The 21,090-nt window shown below is 45.2% G+C and overlaps 1 protein-coding gene across 1 annotated transcript in view; it reads left to right on the forward strand.

Annotated features, from left to right (window-relative positions):
- Window positions 1-3,294: 3,294 nt before the first annotated feature.
- SV2B (synaptic vesicle glycoprotein 2B) overlaps window positions 3,295-21,090 on the forward strand; it is a 185,525-nt gene continuing 167,729 nt past the window's right edge. Inside the window, 1 exon segment of the mRNA XM_017891372.1 lies at window positions 3,295-3,371. The gene's annotated coding sequence lies outside the window, so the exon portion shown is untranslated.

Genomic DNA, 21,090 nt, shown 5'->3' on the forward strand with positions numbered 1-21,090 from the left:
AAAATGTAAAGGGTAAAATAAAGGCTTGTAGAAGGAAAGAAACATCAGACAATAGATGCCCAACTCTGAGACAAAGAAAGATTTGTTAAACAAAACACACAAAAGCAGTCATCTTTTAATCACAAAAGAAAAAATTAATGTTGTGTTTCATTAAAATTAAGAGAATAAAAATATAAGCCCCAGACAGGGAGAAGATATTAAAACTATTATATCCCAACCAAGGATTTATACCTAAAACAGAGAGCATGCCTACAGATCAATAAGAAAAAGACAAAAAACCCAACAAATTGGTCAAAAGACTTGAAACTTTACAAAAGAATATCCAAATGGCCAATAAGCATAAGAAATTGCTCAACATTAGTAATCATCAAGAAATACAAATTAAAACTATATCAAAGTTTTAATTTCAATGTAATTTACACTACACACAAGAATGGCTAAAATTAAAAGCACTGATAATGCCAAGTTATGGCAAAGAAATAGAACATCTGGAATTCTCAAACATTGCCAATGGGACTAGGACTGTAAATTGCCACAACCACTTTGGAAAACTGTTTGGTAGTACTGTATCTACTAAGGCAAAGTACTGTATCTATTTAGGCAAAAACGGGCATTTATCTTGTGACCCAGCAACTCTATTCCTAGTTACATATTCAAAAGAAAAGAGTACATATGTCTATCAAATGTTCATAACAGGCTGTGCGCCGTGGCTCACACCTGAAGGGGAACCACCACTTTGGAAGGCTGAGGAGGGTGGATCATCTGAGGTCAGGAGTTTGACACCAGCCTGGCCAACATGTCAAAACCCTGTCTCTACTAAAAATACAAAAATGATCCAGGCTTGTTGGCGCATGCCTGTAATCCCAGCTACTTGGGAGGCTGAGGCAGGAGAATTGTTTGAACGCGGGAGACAGAGGTTGCAGTGAGCCGAGATCATGCCACTGCACTCCAGCCTGGGTGACAGAGTGAGACTCCATCTCAAAAAAAAAAAAAAAAAAAAAAAAAAATGTTCATAGCAGCCTTATTCATCACAGCTAAAATCTGGAAGCAACTCAAATGTCCACTCATAGGAGAAGGGATAAATAAATTGTGTTATATTCAGGCAATAGAATACTATTCAGCAATGAGAAAAAGATGACCTACTGATACGTGTAATAATATGGAAGAATTTAACAGACATTATTTTGAGTAAAAGAAGCCACACCCAAAAGAGTACATACTATATATATACTGTATGACTCCATTCGTGTGTAGTTCAAGAGCAGGTGATACTAATTGGTGCTGAAAAGGGTCAGAGTGGTGGTTACACCTGGGTGGAGGGTGAGTGACATTGCCTGGGAAAGAGCATAAAGAGACCCCTTGATGCCAGGACTGTTTGCCACCTTAATCTGGATGGTGGCTATCGCAATAGATATTAAGCATACACGATATTCTGGGTCCCTGTCCATATGAGGCAGACAACAGAGGCATGCGTTCCTACAGCTTACATTCTCTTAAGGAAGCCAGACAACAACTTTAGTAAGGTGTTGGGTGCTATATGGAGCAGGGAGCACTCAGGTATTTCAGGGATGAGGGAAGACTTCTTTGAGGAAGAGATGGCTCAGCTGAGAATGACAAGGCATTAGGCAGAGGTAAGAGGAATGGGAGGAAGAGAACATTCGAAGCAGAGGGAACAGCATGTGCAAAGACCTAGAGGTGAAAGAGTGAGGCACGTCCAAGGAATTAAAAGTTCCCTACAGCCAGAGTACAGGGGAAAAGATGAGGGTGGAGGGGTGAGGCTGTGAGGGTCAGCAAGGGTTTGCTTTCCATCACTAAATGCGATGTGTTAGGCTGGCGCTGTAGCACGTGCCTGCATCCCCAGCTTGGGAGGCTGAGGCAGGTGGATCACTTGAGCCCAGGAGTTCCAGACCAGCCTGGACAACAGAGTGAGACTTCTACTCTACAAAACGTTTAACAATTGGCCAGTAGTGGCCCATGCCTGTAGTCCCAGCTACTTGAGAGGCTGAGGCAGGAGGATTGCTTGAGCTGGGGAGGTTGAGGCTGTGATCCAGCCACTGCACTGCACCCTGGGCGACAGAGCCAGACCCTGTCTCAAAAAAAAAAAAAAAAAAAAGGTTTCGGGTTTTGCAAGGACACTGGGAAGCCATGACATGGTTTTAGGTAGAAAAGAGTTAAGATCAGACTTGCATGTTGAGAAATGACTCCGGGAGCCTGAGAAGTTGAAGTCCTTGCAGGTGGTCCAGGTGCAAGTTGGCGGGGGCCCCAGCCAGGGAAGAGCAGGGAGCTGGAGCACAGGGCATTGACCGCAGCGAGAGAGTGAGGAGTCCGACTGAAGACCTGGTGATGGAGGATGTGCCCGATGGAGAAAAGGGAAGCCTCTTCCAGAACTCGCCTTCATTTTAGCGGTGTTAGGAAAGGAACGTAGCTTCGGATCCTAGAGGGGGCCAGGCATCTGCGGTGTTGTGCTATTTGAGCCCGCGTCCGAATTTCCAGTGTCCTTTCCTTGCTCCTCACTTCCTCCTAGAAGGAACCCTATTCTCCTAAAGAGTCTTTCGGTGCTGAGCCTTGGCAGTTTAGTTTGCTGAATTCTCGTCAGAGGAGTTAGTGGGTGGTGGTTTGGAAGTAGGGAGAAAGAGGTGGAGGGCTTGTTTGAATGCACCAAGCCTCGCAGGCTTTCCTCCTTCCCGCGCTGGTCAGGTAGGTTCTTTTCAGTTCCTGATGAGGCAAACGAAAACAAAGCAGTTGAACAGCACCAAAGTATCGACGATACTTTGGGGGCGCCGTGATCAGAGGATTCCCTTTCCCGGGAACTTGCCTCTAGTCCTCTGACGCATCCTAGTTCGGAGTGGGTGGAAGGGCATGCGGAGTCCACAGCGCCCCCTCGCCCTAGGCGGGGTGGAGACAGCGAGACGACGCCCATGATCAGCTGGTTACAAAACTCGAGGAATAAGAAGTTTAATATCTATTGGTCTGCAAATCCGGAGACCTTGCGGCCTCACTGGTCCGCCTTCCCTCTGAGCTATCTCCACACCCAGCCTTGGTCAGAAGGGGATTTAGAAGCAGAGCTGTCCGCAGCGAATACTTTTAATGCCCGGGCGGGGAAGAAAGCGGGTTAGGATCTGATCCCGCTGAATAGAGGACCCAGGAGCCTCCCGCCCCGGGTGCTCTGTAGTGCGGGGGCGCGCTGCGCGCTGCGCCTGGGCGGCTGGCGGCCGCGGCGTGGGGGCGTTGATGCAGGTGTGACACCGGCCGGCGACTGCCTCCGCCCGGATCGCCCAGCGCCGCGTTAGCCGGAGCTGCACGCTGGGCTGCCGGGGTGGAAGCTGCTCTGCCTGCATCTGGAGGCGTCCGCCAGCGGATTTCCCACCCAGGTAGGGGACGGCGTTGCTCGCTGCGGTGCAACCGACCCAGCCGGGGCGCGGAGCCCGCGTGCGCCAGGGCTCCCAGGCGCTTCTGCCTGGGCTGAAATATACACGCTCGCACCGCTGAGTGCTGTTCATAGTAAACGGCACAAAAGACCGAAGAGTCTTGGGAAGCCGGCGCAGGAAAGCAAGGGCTTGCCCGCTGCCTGGAGCTGTGCGCTTCTCTGAAAGCGGCCTCCCCAAGGGCTGTTTTTAAACCCTGTTTGAACTATTAGCGCCATAAGTAGTTTTTCAACTTATAAATGTCAGGCTGCTGGCATTTATAGTTCCGTTTCCATAAGCTCCCTAGCTGCTGCTTTTAGTTTCAGTTAACATTCTAGTAGATGGATTTTGTTATTGTTGTTCGTTTGTTCTTAAAGAACAGAATTCAAACGTGCTTACACCTGGTGGCTCTTGGGGTTTGTGAGTGTGTATTTCTGCATGTGCAGGGCGCCCTCCGTGGGCGTGGGGGCCGTTTCTTAGGGACACAGAGAGGATTTGTTTATGGACGGGTTTTAGCGCAAGGGAAAGAACATGACTTGTTTTGCAGGGATGGGCTAGCAAATGCGTTTAGCCGGGGAGGAGCAAGGCACTGCTGTGTCTTCGGCAGACGGGTGGTAGAAATCTCTGCTGTCCAGGGTTTAGCAGGGCTGATGAAATACATTCCTTTATCCGGAAATTACAGATACAAATTACTCCGTTTAAGGGTAACTTAACGTCGGTGTCTTGGGCTCTGATAAGAGCAGCCCCAGTGGGGTGGGGTGGGACGCTGGGGGATGCTTGCTCCTTTCTAGCCCTTGGGGAGGTGAATATGGGTGGCTTTGGGGCTCAGAGAGTGGCAGGTGAGGGGTGAGGAGGGTGCACGGGGGAGGATTGGGCACTGTAGTCGGCTCAGCGGGGGTTCTGGTCTATGTTGATCTCCTCTGTGTTTCTGCTTCCTGCCCTTTCCAGAAGAGGTGACTTGTTCTGCTTGTTCCAGTCAGTGCAGTAGGTACAGTCTCGTGCTGCATCTTTCTTGAGTCAGCAAATACTTACTGAGCACTTAGTATTTGTCAGAGATGGGATTAGTCCTTGGGGATGCAGAGATGATGATAACAAAGTCCTGGCTCCCTGAAACTCACACCTGGTAGGGGGAGAAGCACTTGTAATCAGGAGGTGGATAAGTTCATGATGGTGTTGGAAAAGAGCAGTGAGAGCAGAGAGGAGGAGGAAATTGATAGTGGCAGTGATTGGTATAAAAATGAAGCCCTCATGGATTAGGCATGACATGGATTTCAGCAGGGACTGGGTCGCTGTCTTGGTCCTTCGGTCTGGGAGTGACCCACATGACTCTACCACACCACTGCCATCACTGCTAGTGGGTAAGCAGAGCTTTACAAGTCTGGGCTGGGCTGGTATTTGCAGTATGTGACTAGAACCCAGTAGACACAGGTGGACACCCAGAGAGGAGCACATGCAATACAAGTCAGACTTTTAATTTTTTCCTTTTTTAATGAATGGCTTTCCTGAATTCCAGGACTATAAAGGTTTTGAAGCAGCACTTCACAAAGGTAGGGACTCTGGAAAATTCTGAGGGAGTTTCAGAGCAGATGAACTTCTGTCTGCTTCTCCCTGGATCCCTGACCTATCTGTTCTTGTACCAGTCCAGTTCGAAAGGAAAACTCTCCCTTGATTATCCCTAAATAGGTGGAATAAAGGAAAGCTAAAGCTGTTACTACCAGTCGTCTCTGGGAGATGAAAATCCAGTCTCAAGGATGTTTCTTCCTGGACCAAAACTGTGATGGGTGAAGAAAAATGATAGAATGAAAAGCTCTTGTATTGTGTAGTTGCCAGAGATGTGCATTACATGCACCTACATCATCACTAAGGTGTTTGAAAAGCAGCCTGCACTATAAGAAGCATGAGTGTGGATGCTCAAACAGACCTAGGTGAGTGTCTTGGGCAAGTTACTTAGCCCCTCTTTGAGCATTAGTTTCCTGATCTGTAAAATGGAGACAGTAATAGGATTCTTATAATATACTTATAAAGTATAAAGAAAAGATACTTTAAAATACTTGCTCATTGTTACCCTATCATCATATATAACTTGCTTGGCACAAAGTAGGTGCTCAAGCAATGGCAGTTCATTCATTAAGTTCCTACTATGTATTAGTCACTGCTCTATGTATGGAAAATACAGACAAAACAACCAAAAAAGCCCTCTCTCAAGGAGCTTAAATTAATGAGTGTGTGTATGTGTGTGTGTGTGTAAGATGATGGACAAATAAATAAATATAGAGTGTATCAGCTGATGAGACATTGTATTGGAGAAAAATAAAGCTGCCTAAGAGGACTGGGGAGTGCTGCCAGAGGGCAGGGTGGGGCTTGTTATTTACTTTTACGCAGCTTGGCCAGGGAAGGCTTTTTTGTAAATGACATTTGACCAGACATCTGGGGAAGTGAGGGAGGAAGCCAGGGATTCTGGTAAATGACATTTGACCGGACATCTGGGGAAGTGAGGGAGAAAACCAGGGGTTGTAGGCAGCACCTGCAAAACCCTGAGACAGGAGAGAGGTGTGTTCCCAAGAGACCCAGAAAGGAGGTCAAGAAACTGCTATGAGTCAGACACCGGGACAGCAGCAGGAGCTGAGGTCATAAGGGCAACACAGCAGGTCTTTGAGATATTGCCTCTTAGGGTTCCTATTTGTCACTATGATGTATGTGCTGAGTTATTGTTTAAGGAATTGGATGAAATCCTAAACTCTGTGTTTGGAAGAAGGTTGGTTGGTAGACATAAGTACCTGTGGTCATTCAGAGCATAAATGAATGCAACAAGCAGAAAGCATAGGTCTTTGCAAGGCAACAGGAAGCACAGGAATTAAGGAGACTGTGCAATGCAGCATTCAGGTTTCTCCCATCCGGATGGAGGACCATGTTTGTGCTTCTTTTGAATCTTAGCATTATGATTTTTTGTTTCTTTTCCCCTACACTAAAAGAAAAGGTCATCTTTAGCAAACAGGCCAGCAGTCCTTGCCAGATATTCTTTTTTCTTTCAGAATGAGAAGAGTTTCTATGATCATGGAAAACTGTTGGGATCATCTGGAAATATGCTGACCTTCAGTGTACCATGGAATGCATTTACATAATATCATATGGCAAATTTATTTAAAGCCTCTGTCTTGTGGGCTTAACATAAAGATCAGTTTGCTGCTCTGCCCTTTGGAAACTTTATTACTCTAGAGAAAACATGGTTTGGGGATTTGAGAGCCTCATCACTCAGCTGTCCTTGGTGCAGAAGGGCTACTGCAGTGTGTTCCATGGCCAGAAATGAGGCTAGATGCCTGAGAACCTAGTCAAAGTTTCTGTGAAATAGAATGAGGTGAGGCTGGGTCAAGGTCAGAGAGTCTGACTGGGTGTCCCCAAGTCCACCTCAGAAGGCAAAATTTACTTCTGTGAATTTCCCCCATCCAAGATCCGGCTTTTAGTATTGCTGCCTCAGAAACCTGATCTGTCTTTCCGGGCCACATCACAGTGACCTTGTTCACCTGCATGCCAGCATATTGATTTGCAGTGGTTGAGACACTATATGGCTTGGTTAGTGGGTCTTCTTCCTACAGACCCCTGTCTGTAACAGCCAAATCACAAGGAGAAGATCTCCTAAAGCACATTATTCAGAGCAAAGCAGCTTAGATGCCTACCCTAGGAACTGATTACATGCTTTAGGGCCAATCTTGCCAAAGGGACTACAGACCAAACCACCCCTAAACTTCGTGGCCTAAAACAACAGCCATTGTTATTTTGTCTCATGTCTCTTGGTTGGCTGGGTAGTTCCGCTGATCTGAGTTGTGCTTGCTTGATTTCAGCTGTGCTTGCTCATGTGATTTTGGTCTGCCGATGGAGTATCTGAGGACTGGCTGCTTTAGGATGGCCTCAGCTGGATGACTTGGCTCTGCTCCATGTGGTCACTCATCCTCCAGCAGGCCAACTCAGCATGTTCACATGGTAGTGGCAGGAGGCCAAGAGAAAGTGAAAACTTGTATGGCCTCTTGAGGCCTAAGCTTGTAACTGGCACTCCATCACTTTATCCTTGCCTAATGACAAAATTAAGACACAAGATAGCCCAGAGTGGAAAGTTAGGAAAATAGACTCTACTTCTTGATAGAAGGAGCTACATAGTCACATTGCAAAATGCACAGATACAGGGAGGGGAAGAATTGGGACATTTTGCAGTCAATCAATCAATCAGTCTACCATAGGGACCTGAATATTTATTTAATTATTTTTGAGATGGAGTTTCACTCTTGTTGCCCAGACTGGAGTGCAGTGGTATGATCTTGGCTCACTGCAACCTCTGCCTCCGGGATTCAAGTGATTCTTCTGCCTCAGCCTCCTGAGTACCTGGGACAACAGGCCTGCTCCACCATGCCTGGCTAATTTTGTATTTTTAGTAGAGATGGGGTTTCTCCATGTCGATCAGGCTGGTCTCAAACTCCTAACCTCAGGTGATCCACCCACCTCAGCCTCCCGAAGTGCTGGGATTACAGGCGTGAGCCACTGCGCCTGACCGGGCCCTGAACATTTAAAGTGCTCTTGGCTAGATTTCCTTTTCTTCTGGACTCTGCTTGATTGGGCAGAGTCTGTACTTGCTCTTTTGACTGTCTCTTTTTCTGTGTTTCTGTGGTTGACCATCTAGGGATGTATGTATATTTAGATAATCATTCATTCACTAAATAAATATTTATTGAGTGGTCTCTATGTGCCAGGCATGTTATAGGAAGCAGACCCATCTCATGAAGCATTCATTCTAGTTGAGGGAGACAAATAATATGTAAGTAAATAACATATGTTTTATATCAGGTGATTAAGGAATGTTGAGCAGGGAAAGGAAGATGGGAGGTGCCTGGTTGCGTTGGAGTGGGAGGGTAGGATAAAGCGAGGAGTGAGTATTTTATATAAGATGGTCAGGGTAACATGAAGGAAGTGAAGGAGTGAGCCAGACAGTTATCTGGGGAAAGACATTTCCAGGTAGGGAGAACAAGTGCAAAGGCCCCGAGGCAACAGATAACTGGCATGTTCCAGGAACAGCAAGGTGACTTATGCAGAAGGAACTGAATGAGACAGGGTGAGCGTGGGAGAAGAGATCAGAGAAGTAGCAGGGAGCCAGCTAATACAAGGTCCTATAGGGCCTTGCGTAGACTTTAGCCTTTACTTTGAGAAAGATGGGACACCGCTGGAGAATTTTGAGCACAGGGTACTATTAGCTGATTTATGTTTTCCAAGGATCCCTTGAGCTTTAGAGCTTAGTGCAGACTCTCAGAGGACAAGGGTGGAGACAGAGAGATTAGTCAGGATGGTACTGCAGTGACTCAGGTGAGAGAGGGTGGTGGTTTGGACCAGGCTGGATAGTAGTTAAAATGGTGAGAAGTTGTAATCCCAGCACTTTGGCGGGTCATTTGAGCTCAGGTGTTTGAGACTAGCCTGGGCAATATGGCAAAACTCCAACTCTACAAAAAATTTAAAAATTAGCCAGGTGTGGTGGCACATGCCTGTAGTCTCAGCTACTCAGGAGTCTGAGGTGGGAAGGTCTCCTGAGCCTGGGGAGGTCGAGACTGCAGGGAGTCATGATAAGGCCATTGTACTCCAGCCTGGACAATGGATTGCGATCATGTCAAAATAAAATAAAATAAAATAAAAAAAGATGGTGAGAAGTGGCTAAATTCATAAAGTAGGCAGGATGTATGGATGAGTTAGATACTTAGAGTATGAGAAAAAGATAACTTAATGAATTTTGACCTAAGCAGTTGGATAGAGTAGCACTTTAGTGAGATGGAGAGGAAACCGTGATGGGGTTTAACTGGATATCCAATGGGAGATGTTAAGTAATTCATTGCATATGAGAGTCTGGAGTTCAGGGAATAGTTTCAGGAAGGAGACATAGGTTTGAGTATCATTAGCATGTTATTTATTTTTCCATGAGCCATGTCACTGCTGTATCACTAGTGCCCAGTTTTGTCCGGCACATTGTATATACTCAATGGATATGCACTGAATAAATGAAAGGAACCACTTAATTACTAGAGTTGACTGCAGATCTTTGCTTTGGTAGATCTTGAAGTGTAACTCCTTGAAGTTATTTCCTTTCTTTACAAGGTCTCATGGGAGCCTTATTGTGGATCTCATGCACTAAAAAGAGGCTTTAAATGTGAAGGCTCCAATTGCTTATATCATACAGAAAGCAGTGTGTGGTGACAAGTAAGAAAGAGGAACAAGTGGAAACCAAAAAATAGCTCATATTTTCAAAAAATGAGAAAAGATCCTTTAGAGGGAGGTGGCTGAAATTCAGGGGTGTGATGTTCTTGGGTTATTATTGTACTGCTCTTAATTTAAGATGAGGCAGAAGCAAGGAAGAATCTTGAAAGGGGAGAATTTTATTTAAATCAATTTATGCTGAGTGTCACCAGCTTGCTTGAGAAACCTCACATCTACAGTAGCTTGCATAATGTGTTCCTGTTTATAAAAGGAAGAAATAGGGAATAGCCTTCATAGGAAAAGGGAGGGCTGGAATGACTTCAGCCTCGGGCTGTGGGTGCTGTCCATTTTCTCTTCGTGGTGTGGCTGATTCTATATAAGTTTTGTTTGCAATGATGTTGGTGAAGGGAGTGAAACAAGAAAAAGCAGGCACTGCCATTGAAAGTGGTTGTGTGTGTGTGTGTGTGTGCGTGAGAGAGAGAGAGAGAGAGAGAGGTGGAGAATGTGCCAGTGGTGGAGAAAAAGAACCAAATCCCAGAAGGAAGTGTGAGAAAGAGACGCAAGATGCCCTTCATTTTTACGTATGGGTACTAGGCCTGACCACATGGGGCATAGGACAGAACAGTGGGCTTTAGCATCAGACAGAACTGGGTTTGCACTCAGCCTTCATTACTTTGTTTATTTATTTATTTATTTATTTATTTATTTATTTAAGATGGAGTATCATTTTGTCACCAGGTTGGAGTGCAGTGGCAGTCTCAGCTCACTGTAACCTCTGCCTTTTGGGTTCAAGCGATTCTTCTGCCTCAGCCTCCTGAGTAGCTGGGACTACAGGCACATGCCACCATACCCAACTAACTTTTGAATTTTCAGTAGAGACGGGGTTTCACCATGTTGGCCAGGATAGTCTCGATCTCTTGACCTCGTGATCCGTGTGGCTTGGCCTCCCAAAGTGCTGGGATTACAAGCGTGAGCCACCACACCCGCTAACTTTCTATTTTTTTTTGAGATAGGGTCTCACTCTGTCAACCAGGCTGGAGTGCAGTGGCGTGAACACAGCTCACTGCAGCCTTGACCTCCTGGGCTCAAGCAATCTTCCCATCTCAGCCTCCAAAGTAGCTGGGACTACAGGCATACACCACCATGCCCAGCTAATTTTTAAATTTTTTTGTAGAGATGGGACCTTACTCTGCTGCCCAGGCTGGTCTTGAACTCCTGAGCTCAAGTGATTCTTCCACCTTAGCCCCCAAAGTGGTGGGATTACAGGCATGAGTCACCATGCCCAACCCAAGCTTCCTTACTTTCTAGCTGTGTAAACTTGAGCACATTATTTAATTTCCCTGAGCCTTGGTTCCCTCAGTTGTAAGGTGATGGTGGTGGTGATGATGATGATGATAGTAATAATACCCAAGTGTTCTGCAGTCCCCTCTATGCTCCTGGACTTGGAACTATGTTGGTGTAAATATTGATTAAAGGATTACCATACCAGCTGAGGAACTTAGAGATTTTATGTGAAGGGAGAATTGAGAACCTATCATTTGATGTTCACAGTGCCATTTAGAAGATTATTTGCATGGGGCCCATAATGTTCAAAATTAGACAAAGGGACAATAATAAAATGTCTAGCCTTATGAAGGCTAGACATTTCAAGGTGCCTCAGAGGAAAACTAACCTCCCTTTCTCTGCAATAAGCCAATCTCCTTAGTTCAGTTTTGCAATGTTGCATAGTTTGTTGGAATTCTGTGATGAAAATTTTGGAGTCATGTGTAGCTTTCCTATGCAGAAACTTTCCTATCTGATGTGTTTGTGGTTCCCACAAAATCCACTGCATGGTCTTCTTCTGGAAAAGTCTGCTGTTCTTCCTGTTCCAGGCGCATAGTAGGCATGCAATACGTATTTATTAGATGCATGGTGAATAAATGCTGCTGTGGTTTCTCTGTTGGCTGTGGCTCTTCTGGTTGCTCCTCCCAGCCTGGGCAGGAGATCAGCAGGTAAGTGACAGTGATGAGCTAAGTCTTTGGCAGGTACTCAGCAGCTAATGTTGCCCTCTCTCCACCACCCTCATGCCTTGGCTACCATTCTGACATCCTCTAGATCAAGTATCATATAGTCAGCTTTCCCTCTAAGTCCCCAGTTACATCATCAGCAAATCTAAAGCTCCCTCACTGTCCTGACCGTTGATTATAAGTAATGCAACAGTGTCTCCTGACTTAGCAACAAAGACCCACACCATGGGTTCCCTGCTTCAGCTCCCACACAGAAGCCTGTGGTCCCATTAAGTCTTCCTGTTTTCTGTACACACTTCTCCTCCACCCATCTCCTGTTCCCTTCAGTTGTTAGAGCTTGATTCTGTATTGGTTGGCAGGGGAGAGAGTAGCATTAATTTTCTTTTCATAAAAGGCAATTGAAAATTCTTTCCTAACGGATGACTGTCTAGCCCCTCAGAACTGAACTTCTTAAGGAGGCAGATAGGCCACATCCTTCCGCCTGTGCCCATTTTACAGATGAGATATCTGAAACTCAGAGAAAAGAAATCACAGACAAAAGTACCCTTGGAAAAGTGGATGCACAATCTCGTTTGTTTCCTGCCAGCTCTGCATAGATGCAAGAGAAGGTAATTTTTCCAGGCCGCTGGGGCCTTCTTGAGTCACGGATGTCTGCATCCAGAAGTTGATTGTTGAATCACGGGTGTCTGGATTTGAAAGTTGACTGTTCAAACTGGGAGCTTGGTGCTATTAAGTACTTCTTATGTCAACCCCAGGTGATATGTGTGTGGGCAGGAGCTCTAGGCTCCCAAAACTCACCTAGGTGTGATAGGTGTGATTTACAATTCTGTTTTCATGATCATTTCATGAGAGAAACCTGCAAATGAACACTGCTAAAGAGAAGGAACAGAACACATTAATGGATAAATGAGCTGTCCATCATTACTCCTGAGTGAGCATGATTTGTTTTAATGAATATTTCATGGGCAGGTTCCTTTTCAGGTCCAGAATACGCTCCAGGCAATGAAGACCTTAATTGAACTGTAGGATTTTACAGTTTCAGAGCTTGAAGGGGCCCTAGAAAGCAGGGAATCAAAACTTCTTATTATTCAAAGAAGGAAATAATTTAAAAAATTTTTTTGATACATGTTCTTGCTCTGTTGCTCAGGTTGGAGTGTAGTGGCACAATCTTGGCTCACTGCAACCTCTGCCTCCTGGGCCCAGCAATCCTCTCACCTCAGCCTCCCGAGTAGCTGGGACTATAGGCATGTCCCACCAGACCTGGCTAAGTTTTTAATTTTTTGTAGAAACGAGGTCTCACTATATTGCTCAGGCTGGATTGCCCAAGCAGTCCTCCAGCCTTGGCCTCCCAAAGTGCTGGGATTACAGGCATGAACCACCGCATCCACCTCAGGAATAACTTATTTGGATGGATAAAAGAGCTGTCCATCATTATTCACATTACAAATCATGCTCACTCAGGAATAATGATGGACAGCTGATTTATCCATTAATGTGTTCTGTTCCTTCTTCTTAGCGTGTTCATTTGCAGGTTTCTCTCATGAAATGACCATGAAACAGAATTGTAATTTATAAGAAAAGAGGTGTAATTGGCTCATGGATTCATACAGTAAGTTAATGATGGAGAGAGTATCAAAGCTCAGGTCAGGGCTGTAGCGATGTTAAGTTCGTATGAGAGGCCAAGAGAGAACAGGAAAACAGAAAAATGTAGCGTGGATCCCCTACATTGTCATGCTTAGAAACCCTCTGAAACGGCACAACTAGTTCTCCCAAGCAGGTGAGAGCCCGGTTAGGCCCCTCAACAGCCTCCTCTGATTGCTCAGTCCTTTGGGATTTTCCCTGCCTGGCTCCCAGAGCCCAGGCCCAGTGAGGGTGGCTCCTGTGTTGCCTGCCGTCCCTGCTCTGTTGTGCATAGAATCTGCCCGTGGCCTCTCGCCTGATCTGGGGTGCGGCAGATGGCACCAAGGAATGGAGCCCAGCTGGCACGTGGGAGGCTCTGCAGGAGAAGAAGCAGCACTGTGGGGTGGCCTGCCCTAGGCAAAGTGCTGGGCCTGGGAGATGGGGCTGGAAAGGTCATGGGAATGTCAGGAGCCTCTGCCCTTGACCCTGGAGGGCTCAAGGAATTTAGTTCTACCCCTAGCACTATGACGAGTGACGAACACATCCCACACATGCTGGCTTAATGGTCTGTAAATTAAATACAGCCACTTTAATTTTCATTTTTTAAAGCAAAGCATAAACATGAAGTGTTAAGGAAAGGAAAGCTATAGGGTAGCAATATAAAGGCAGTAGCTTAAAACTTAAAGCAAAGAAGAGAAACTCAAACGGGACAATGAACAAGTGGATGAGAAAGGGTATATGAAAATGGGATGGGGTGCTGAGCCAACCTCTCCTCCTACTTCTCATGATGGATAAGGGTTTTGTTTGTTTGTTTGTTTATTTGTTTAGTGGCGCTGCCCACGTCTGTGGCAGAAAAGCTGTGCTGGGCTCCCACCCTCATATCACAGAGGTGGTGGCTGCCTGCTTCCTCGGTGGCCCAGCATGCAGCATCTTGGGGCACTACAGAGGGCTGTCAGGCCAGGCTAGTCCTATCAGATTTCTTAGTTTCACCTGTGTCATTCCCAGGTTTATGTCTTGTTACTTTCAGCCCATTTCCTCTAGACAAGCAAGGCCCCTACTGGCTGGCTTGGCCTGCCAATCAGTTCCTAGATTCTTGAGCCTGTGGTCCCATTAAGAACCAATAGGTTCTTTCTGATACAGCTTACATAGCCTCAGACAAGTTTAACTTCGCAGAGCCTTCTTGTGGTTCTTTGAGATGGTGCAGGGCAAAGAGCCCCAGAGCCTGTCTGCTTAGGGCTCTGCTGTAGGAGAGCTCATTAATTAATAATTAGAATACAAGGTGGGGAGGTACACACTGAGAGAATGGGGGAGCGTGAGACTGGAAGCAGTTGCTATTGCTGCATGAGGAGAGAAGACGGAGGGCCAGGCAAAGCTATCAGACAGGGGAGGGGCTGTTGTCTGGTAAGCCTTGAAGGATGGGCTGTTGTGGGGAGGACAGGGAATGGTTTCAGCAGAAGCATATAGACCTGGAAATGCATGGTTGATTTTTGGAACAATAAGGGGTTTGGTGTATTAGTCTGTTCTTTCATTGCTATAAAGAAATACCTGAGATTGGGTAATTTATAAGAAAAGAGCTTTAATTGGTTCATGGTTCTGCAGGCTGTACAGGAAGCATGGTGGCATCTGGAGAGGCCTCAGGAAACTTCTAATCATGGAAGAAGGCAAAGAGACAGCAGGCCTGTCTCATGGCAGAAGCAGAAGCAAGAGAGAGGGGAGGTGCCACACACTTTTAAGTGATGAGATCTCATGAAAACTCACTCACTATTGCCAGGACAGTACCAAGGGGATGGTGCCAAACCATTCATGAGAAATCTACCCCCATGATCCTATCACTTTCCACCAGGCCCCACCTCCAACACTGAGGATTACATTTCGACATGAGATTTGGGTGGAGACACATATCCAAACTATGTCATCTGCTGTGGCCAAAACACAGGGTCTGAGGTGGGGTTGGGGTGAGGGTTGAGTCGGGTGGGGATAGGGAGAAGGGGGATGGGGAGAAGTTTGGTGAGAAGTAGCAGGATGCCCACTAGAATCTCTTGTGGGTTTAAAGTTGTCACCAGATGTGCCAAGAAGGAAGAAGCTCAAGAACCACGGTGATACAGAGGAGCTGGTTGTCTTTGCTCCTAAAATGCTCCTGTAAGCGGTGAGATCGCCTCTGTCCTGTGCTTCAGCCACGATGTGTGGCCGGGTGTGAATTAAGTGGATCACAAGTTTGGTTCGGTCTTGGTCACAGATCTCCATCCAAATAGAGAAGGAGTCTTGGAAACTGTGATTGGTGTCTTGGAGATGCTCTGAGGCACAGAAAGATCCCAGAGAGCATGGAAAGCATTTAAGAAATAAAAAGCTTTTAGGTTGTTGTTACCCAAAACAAATGGAGTGGAAAGTTCTGTTTGAAAAAGATGAGAGAGAAGCAAGGGAATCAGGGAAACAGGATTTGCCTGTACTTCTTGGGTAGTTTCCTGGTACATGGGTCTACCCATAACTCCTCAAAGATTCACTGATTAGGGGATTTTCCCCTTTCTCTTTTCCTCATCATTTTGGAGGCGTTAAAGACATATTACAGACCATCCAGAAAGTAGGGCAAAGCAAAGGAAAACCTTCTTATAATCCCCACCATTTATATAGCATTTTGAATTCTATTCTTTCTCTTTTAGAGACAGGGTCTTGCTCTGCCACCCAGGCTGAATTGCAGTGGTGCCGTCGTGGCTCACTGTAAGCCTCAAACTCCTGGGCTCAGGAGATCCTCCCACCCCAGCCTCCTGAGTAGCTGGGATGAAAAGGCAAACACCACCATGCCTGGTTAATTTTTATTAAATTAATTAATTTTTTTTTTTGGAGAGATGGGGTCTCACTATTTTGCCCAGACTAGTCCTGAATTCCTGGCCTGAAGCAGTCCTCTCACCTCGGCCTCCTAAAGCAGTGGGATTACAGCGTGAGCCACTATGCCTGGCCCAGATATAATCATATTAAGTATGCAGTTTAGAAGCCTTCGGCAAAGACCAGCTGGCTTCATTTCCTCCTCCTCCTGGCCACATAGACTACATCTCCAGGCTTCTCTTGCAAGTGGGCATGGCCACGTAACAGTTTCGTTGATGCAGTGAGAAAGGTGTGTTCTTCCAGGCTCCTTTTCATCTATTGGCTGCCCCTGCAGGAGGCTATCTCAAGTGCGAGAAATAAACTCTGCTTATGCTAAACGACTGACATCTTAGAGTTTGTTTGTTGCAGTAGTTTAACTGAATTTCACCCACACAGAAGCTGAAATTTCAATGAGCTATTTCTCATACGCTTATGGGAACATGTTGAGGAGGATCCAGAGGCATGTTTCTTGATAACATAAAGATTAAAAGGTTATAGCTGGACTGTTGGGTTGCCTGTAGCCTGGGTGCTCTTTAATAGAGAAAACAACTGGGATAAACATCCAGTTTTTTTCCTGTGACACATCTGAAAAGGCTGAGGTTCAGTATTTTCCCTTTTCTTCTTTCATTGTTTCTGACTCCTACAAAATAATAGGAATATATTGTAGAATCTCATATCATTTTTAAACCAATAGGTTCTTTCTGATACAGCTTACATAGCCTCAGACAAGGTTAACTTCACAGAGCCTCAATTTCCTGATCTTTAAAATAGTCACAGTAAGGTCTATTTTCTGGGGTTGTTGAGGCATTGAAGGAGATCATATTTTTCAGTGCGTAGTAGGGTACCTTGTGCACAATAGGTGCTTTCCCACTGGACTACAGATTCCCTGAGAGAAGGACTATGCCACCTTGTCTACTACTGTAGCTCCAGTGTCTAACACAGTCCCTGGCACATAGTAGGTGCTCAATGGTTAGTTATTTTCCAAACTTAAAGTGCCTTAAAGAAACCTGTGTATTAAAAGGGAGAAACAATGTACCCTGGATTGGAGAACTGAGAAAGGTGTTGGAGGAACTTGGAGAGGATCTGGACAGTCTAACACCTTAACCTTGAGGTGCTAGGAGGGTTAATCTATGAGTTCACCAGAAGGGTGAGAGAACAAGAATTTACACAAGATGGGGAAACGTATCTCTAATGTGTGTACTTGGGATTGCTCTATATTTGGATGATAACTCTCTCATCTGAGGTTAATCCTCTTTGTTCGAGTCATCCAGGCAAGGGATTAACTAACTGCTTTAAACTCCAGGCCTTGCTGGCCCTGACAATGTGAGCTTGGTGTTGCTGGCGCCCAGGGACCCAAGGGGTCAGTTTTTGTTGACTCAACACACAAGGTTCCTCTGTGGTTATTTAATCCCAGCCTCTTAATCCTATGGAGGAGGAGACTGAGGCCTAAGAGGGGAGGTAACTGTTTTCTTGTAGCAGCTTTGTGATGAGAACCTCTGTTTCCAGCTTACAGTTGTCTTCTGTGCTCTGTGCTAGGCTCCAGGGAAGGCTTCAGGAAAAGGACCCTAGCTGAAAGAGCAGAAGAACGAGTCTCTGGGAGTGCTTGTGTATTGATGGAAATTCCATATTGTGTTCTGGGGAAGTTCCCACTCTGTCTGTCAAAAGCCTGCTCCCTTGTTAATCAATGGGCTATTTGGAAACATGTCCCAGGGTCTGGGTTCTCCAGCCATTTTCTAACTTTGTGTGCTCAGTTCATGATTCACAATCTAAGATGAGAGAGCCTAGCCCAGCTGGGGTCACATGCCCATTCCTGAGGGCACCATAACTATGACTCCCAAGATGGCATGTAGTGAGGAAAGGGGAGTTCCTTAAAGGAACACTGGAGAGTTGTTGCTGAAAGAAGCATACATGGGTCCTGAGCAGGCAAAGCCCACAGATGTCCGCCACACACGCTGAGCTGGCTTCTCTCGCTGAAATAAAGATTACAAAGTGCTACCTTTGTTGGTGAGTGTCGACGACTTTGAAAGTGAGCTATTTCTCCATCTCCCCTTCCTTTTTTTTTTTTTTTTTTTTTAAATAAAGTCTTGCTTTCTTACTCAGGTTGGAGTACAGTGGTGTGATCTTGGCTCACTGTAACCTCTGCCTCTCAGGTTCAAGCAATCCTCCCACCTCAGTCTCCTGAGTAGCTGGGACCACAGGCACCCGTCATCATGCCTGACTACTTTTTTTTGTATGTTTAGTAGAGACAGGCTCTCGCCATGTTGCCCAGGCTGGTCTTGAACTCCTGAACTCAAGTGATCCACCTGCCTTAGCCTCTCAATGTGCTGGGATTACAGGTGTGAGCCACTGCGCCTGGCCTTCCTTATTTTTTTCTAAGAGGTTTCTAAGGGGTCCACATTTTTATAACCATCTCCTTGCTTGACCTAGTCTTGCATTTTAAGAATTAAACTATGCAAAATTCAAAGATATAATTCTCCTTGAAATCCCTTTTACATTTATTTATTTATTCAGCAAATGTTTATTGACTTCTCATTGTGCTAGGCATTAGAGTTAATGATTGGTAAGGAAAATGTGATCTCTGCCCTCAGGGTGTATAGTGTAGAAATTTGTAAAGAAGTTTTGTTTCACATATACCTTAACAGAGTACATGCACACACACATACACACACATAAATATACATATATAATACATTATTATATACTTTAGGATTTCTAGCTTGCTTATAACTTGAAGACCTTTAAGCCCAACTGCTGCTCATCAGCAGTCCTAACTTGGTTAAAGAAAGGGGTACGTTGTTGAATCACAATGATGAAGAATATCTTGCTAAAGAACATGACTTTGCATTCTCCCTGTGCATAGAACATCTTGGAAGTTGAAGAGTAAAAAATCCATCTTGGTATCAAACTGCCTGCTACTCTGTTCTCCTAAAACCAGGAGGGAGTGGGTGGCCTTCATATGTGCTGCTTCAGTTTGCAGGCTGTGAATGAGGGCTGGCACCCCTGGCTATTTTGTTGTTGTGTGGTGGTGTTTGAACACCGGTCAGCATAGTGCTTTGCTGTTGTCACGTTATTCGTATAATCCCAGCAGCTGGCAATTGTGTAATAATTTTTGAGAGACCCAGATATTTGCTTAGAGAGAATAAAAATAGGCAGAGAATGAGGTGTGCTCTGCATCCCGTGCAGAACGTTGTATGACTGCACTTCACAATGACAGGATTGTTCCTTGGTTAGAATTCCCCGTGGGACTTTCCCTCCTCAAAGTTCAGAGAAGGGTCATGCATTCTGGAAGGGAAGCCTGTCTTATCCTCTTTGCATGCACTGACAGAGCTAGAATAATTGTCTCAGCCCTTACGATCCAGTCAGGCTTGTACTGATAGGGAACTCATAAACGGCTGTATTGGTCTGTTCTCATACTGCTATGAAGAAATACTCAAGACTGGATAACTTATAAAGAAAAAGAGGTTTAATGGATTCATAGTTCCATGTGGCTGAGGGGGGACTCACAATCATAGAGGAAGGCAAAGGAAGAGCGAAGTCATGTCTTACATGGCAGCAGGCAAGAGACCGTGTATGGGGGAACTGCTCTTTATAAAACCATCAGATGTTGTGAGACTTACTCACTATCATGAGAGCAGCATGGGAAAAACCTGCCCCCATGATTCAGTTACCTCCCACCAGGTCCTTCCCATGACATGTGGGGATTATGAAAGCTGCCATTCAAGATGAGATTTGGGTGGGGACACAGGCAAACGTTATCAATAGTCACAATGGTTTCGAGCTTGAGGTCTGTACCAGTATGCAGACTTAGAAGAGCATAGAGCCACATCTTTGTCTCCTGCTTTTTGTTCCATAGTGGCAAGATTATGCGTCTGGAGTTAGATTGCTGGGATTGAAGCTTGTCTCTTTCACTTACTAATTGTGCTAAAATTCTCTGCACTTCAGTTTACTAACCTGTAAAACAAGGATAATATTAACTAGAATTCTATCTTATACATTTGTTAAGAGGAATGAATTAAAGGAGACAATACAGTGCTCAGCACAATGTTGGACATATAACGAGGGTATTAATTAGCTGCTACTGTATAGCAATAATGCTGCCTAACAAATAGCCCTAATTATTGCAGTGGCTCATACAACAAACTTTATTTATCTTACTTATGAGGTGGCCAGTCAACTATGATTGGCTGTCCTTCATGCTGTAGGTCAAGTTCAGGTCTGTTTCATGCATCTCTCATCTCTCCACCAGATGTTACCAGCAGCTACCAGGGACATATTCTTCTCATGCCAAATGGCAGGAGGACATGAGGAGTGCTAACTGTCCTAGTACATTTAAAGCCTCTGCACTCATCATGTTTGCTAACATTTCATTGGCCAAGGCAAATGACATGGCCAAATGCAAACCCATATCAGTAAACTGGGAAAGTATACTCTTCTCACAGTAGAAGGCATGGCAAAGTGACATGGCAAGAATGTGGATTATAATCATATTACATAGGGGAAAAGAATTGGGAATAAAAATTGGATCTACCAAAGCAAGTTCCCTATGTAACAAGATGTTGAATGGGACTTTTTTATTGCCCCAGAATGGGCATTCAGATTGCAAATCTGAAAATAAAGTCTTAGACACTCTATTTGTTAAATAACTGGAATTCCTCATGACTTTCAAGGGGTATCAAAACTGGTTTTAGGGCCCACAGCTCTAAGCCTCTGGGTCTATATAAGTTAGAGGGATAAAAAAAATGGGTAGAATTTTTGAAATCTTGACCTATAACAAATACTAGCTTGAGGTGAAACACTTTTTGCTCCCCATAAAACTAAGAAAAGGGCCTCCAAGAGACTCCTTTATGGGGAGTGGAGATGCTTGCAAAAAGGGAGACAGGGTACCTTGCACCCTATCTGGGTGTTTGCTGATCCATGGTACTGGTGGAATGGAGTCTACTATGCAAGGGAGCGCTTTAGAGGGTTTGATGTGTGCC

This window comes from Rhinopithecus bieti, unplaced genomic scaffold (assembly GCF_001698545.2).
Source record: "Rhinopithecus bieti isolate Rb0 unplaced genomic scaffold, ASM169854v2 scaffold_20798, whole genome shotgun sequence".
Taxonomy (NCBI): domain Eukaryota; kingdom Metazoa; phylum Chordata; class Mammalia; order Primates; family Cercopithecidae; genus Rhinopithecus; species Rhinopithecus bieti.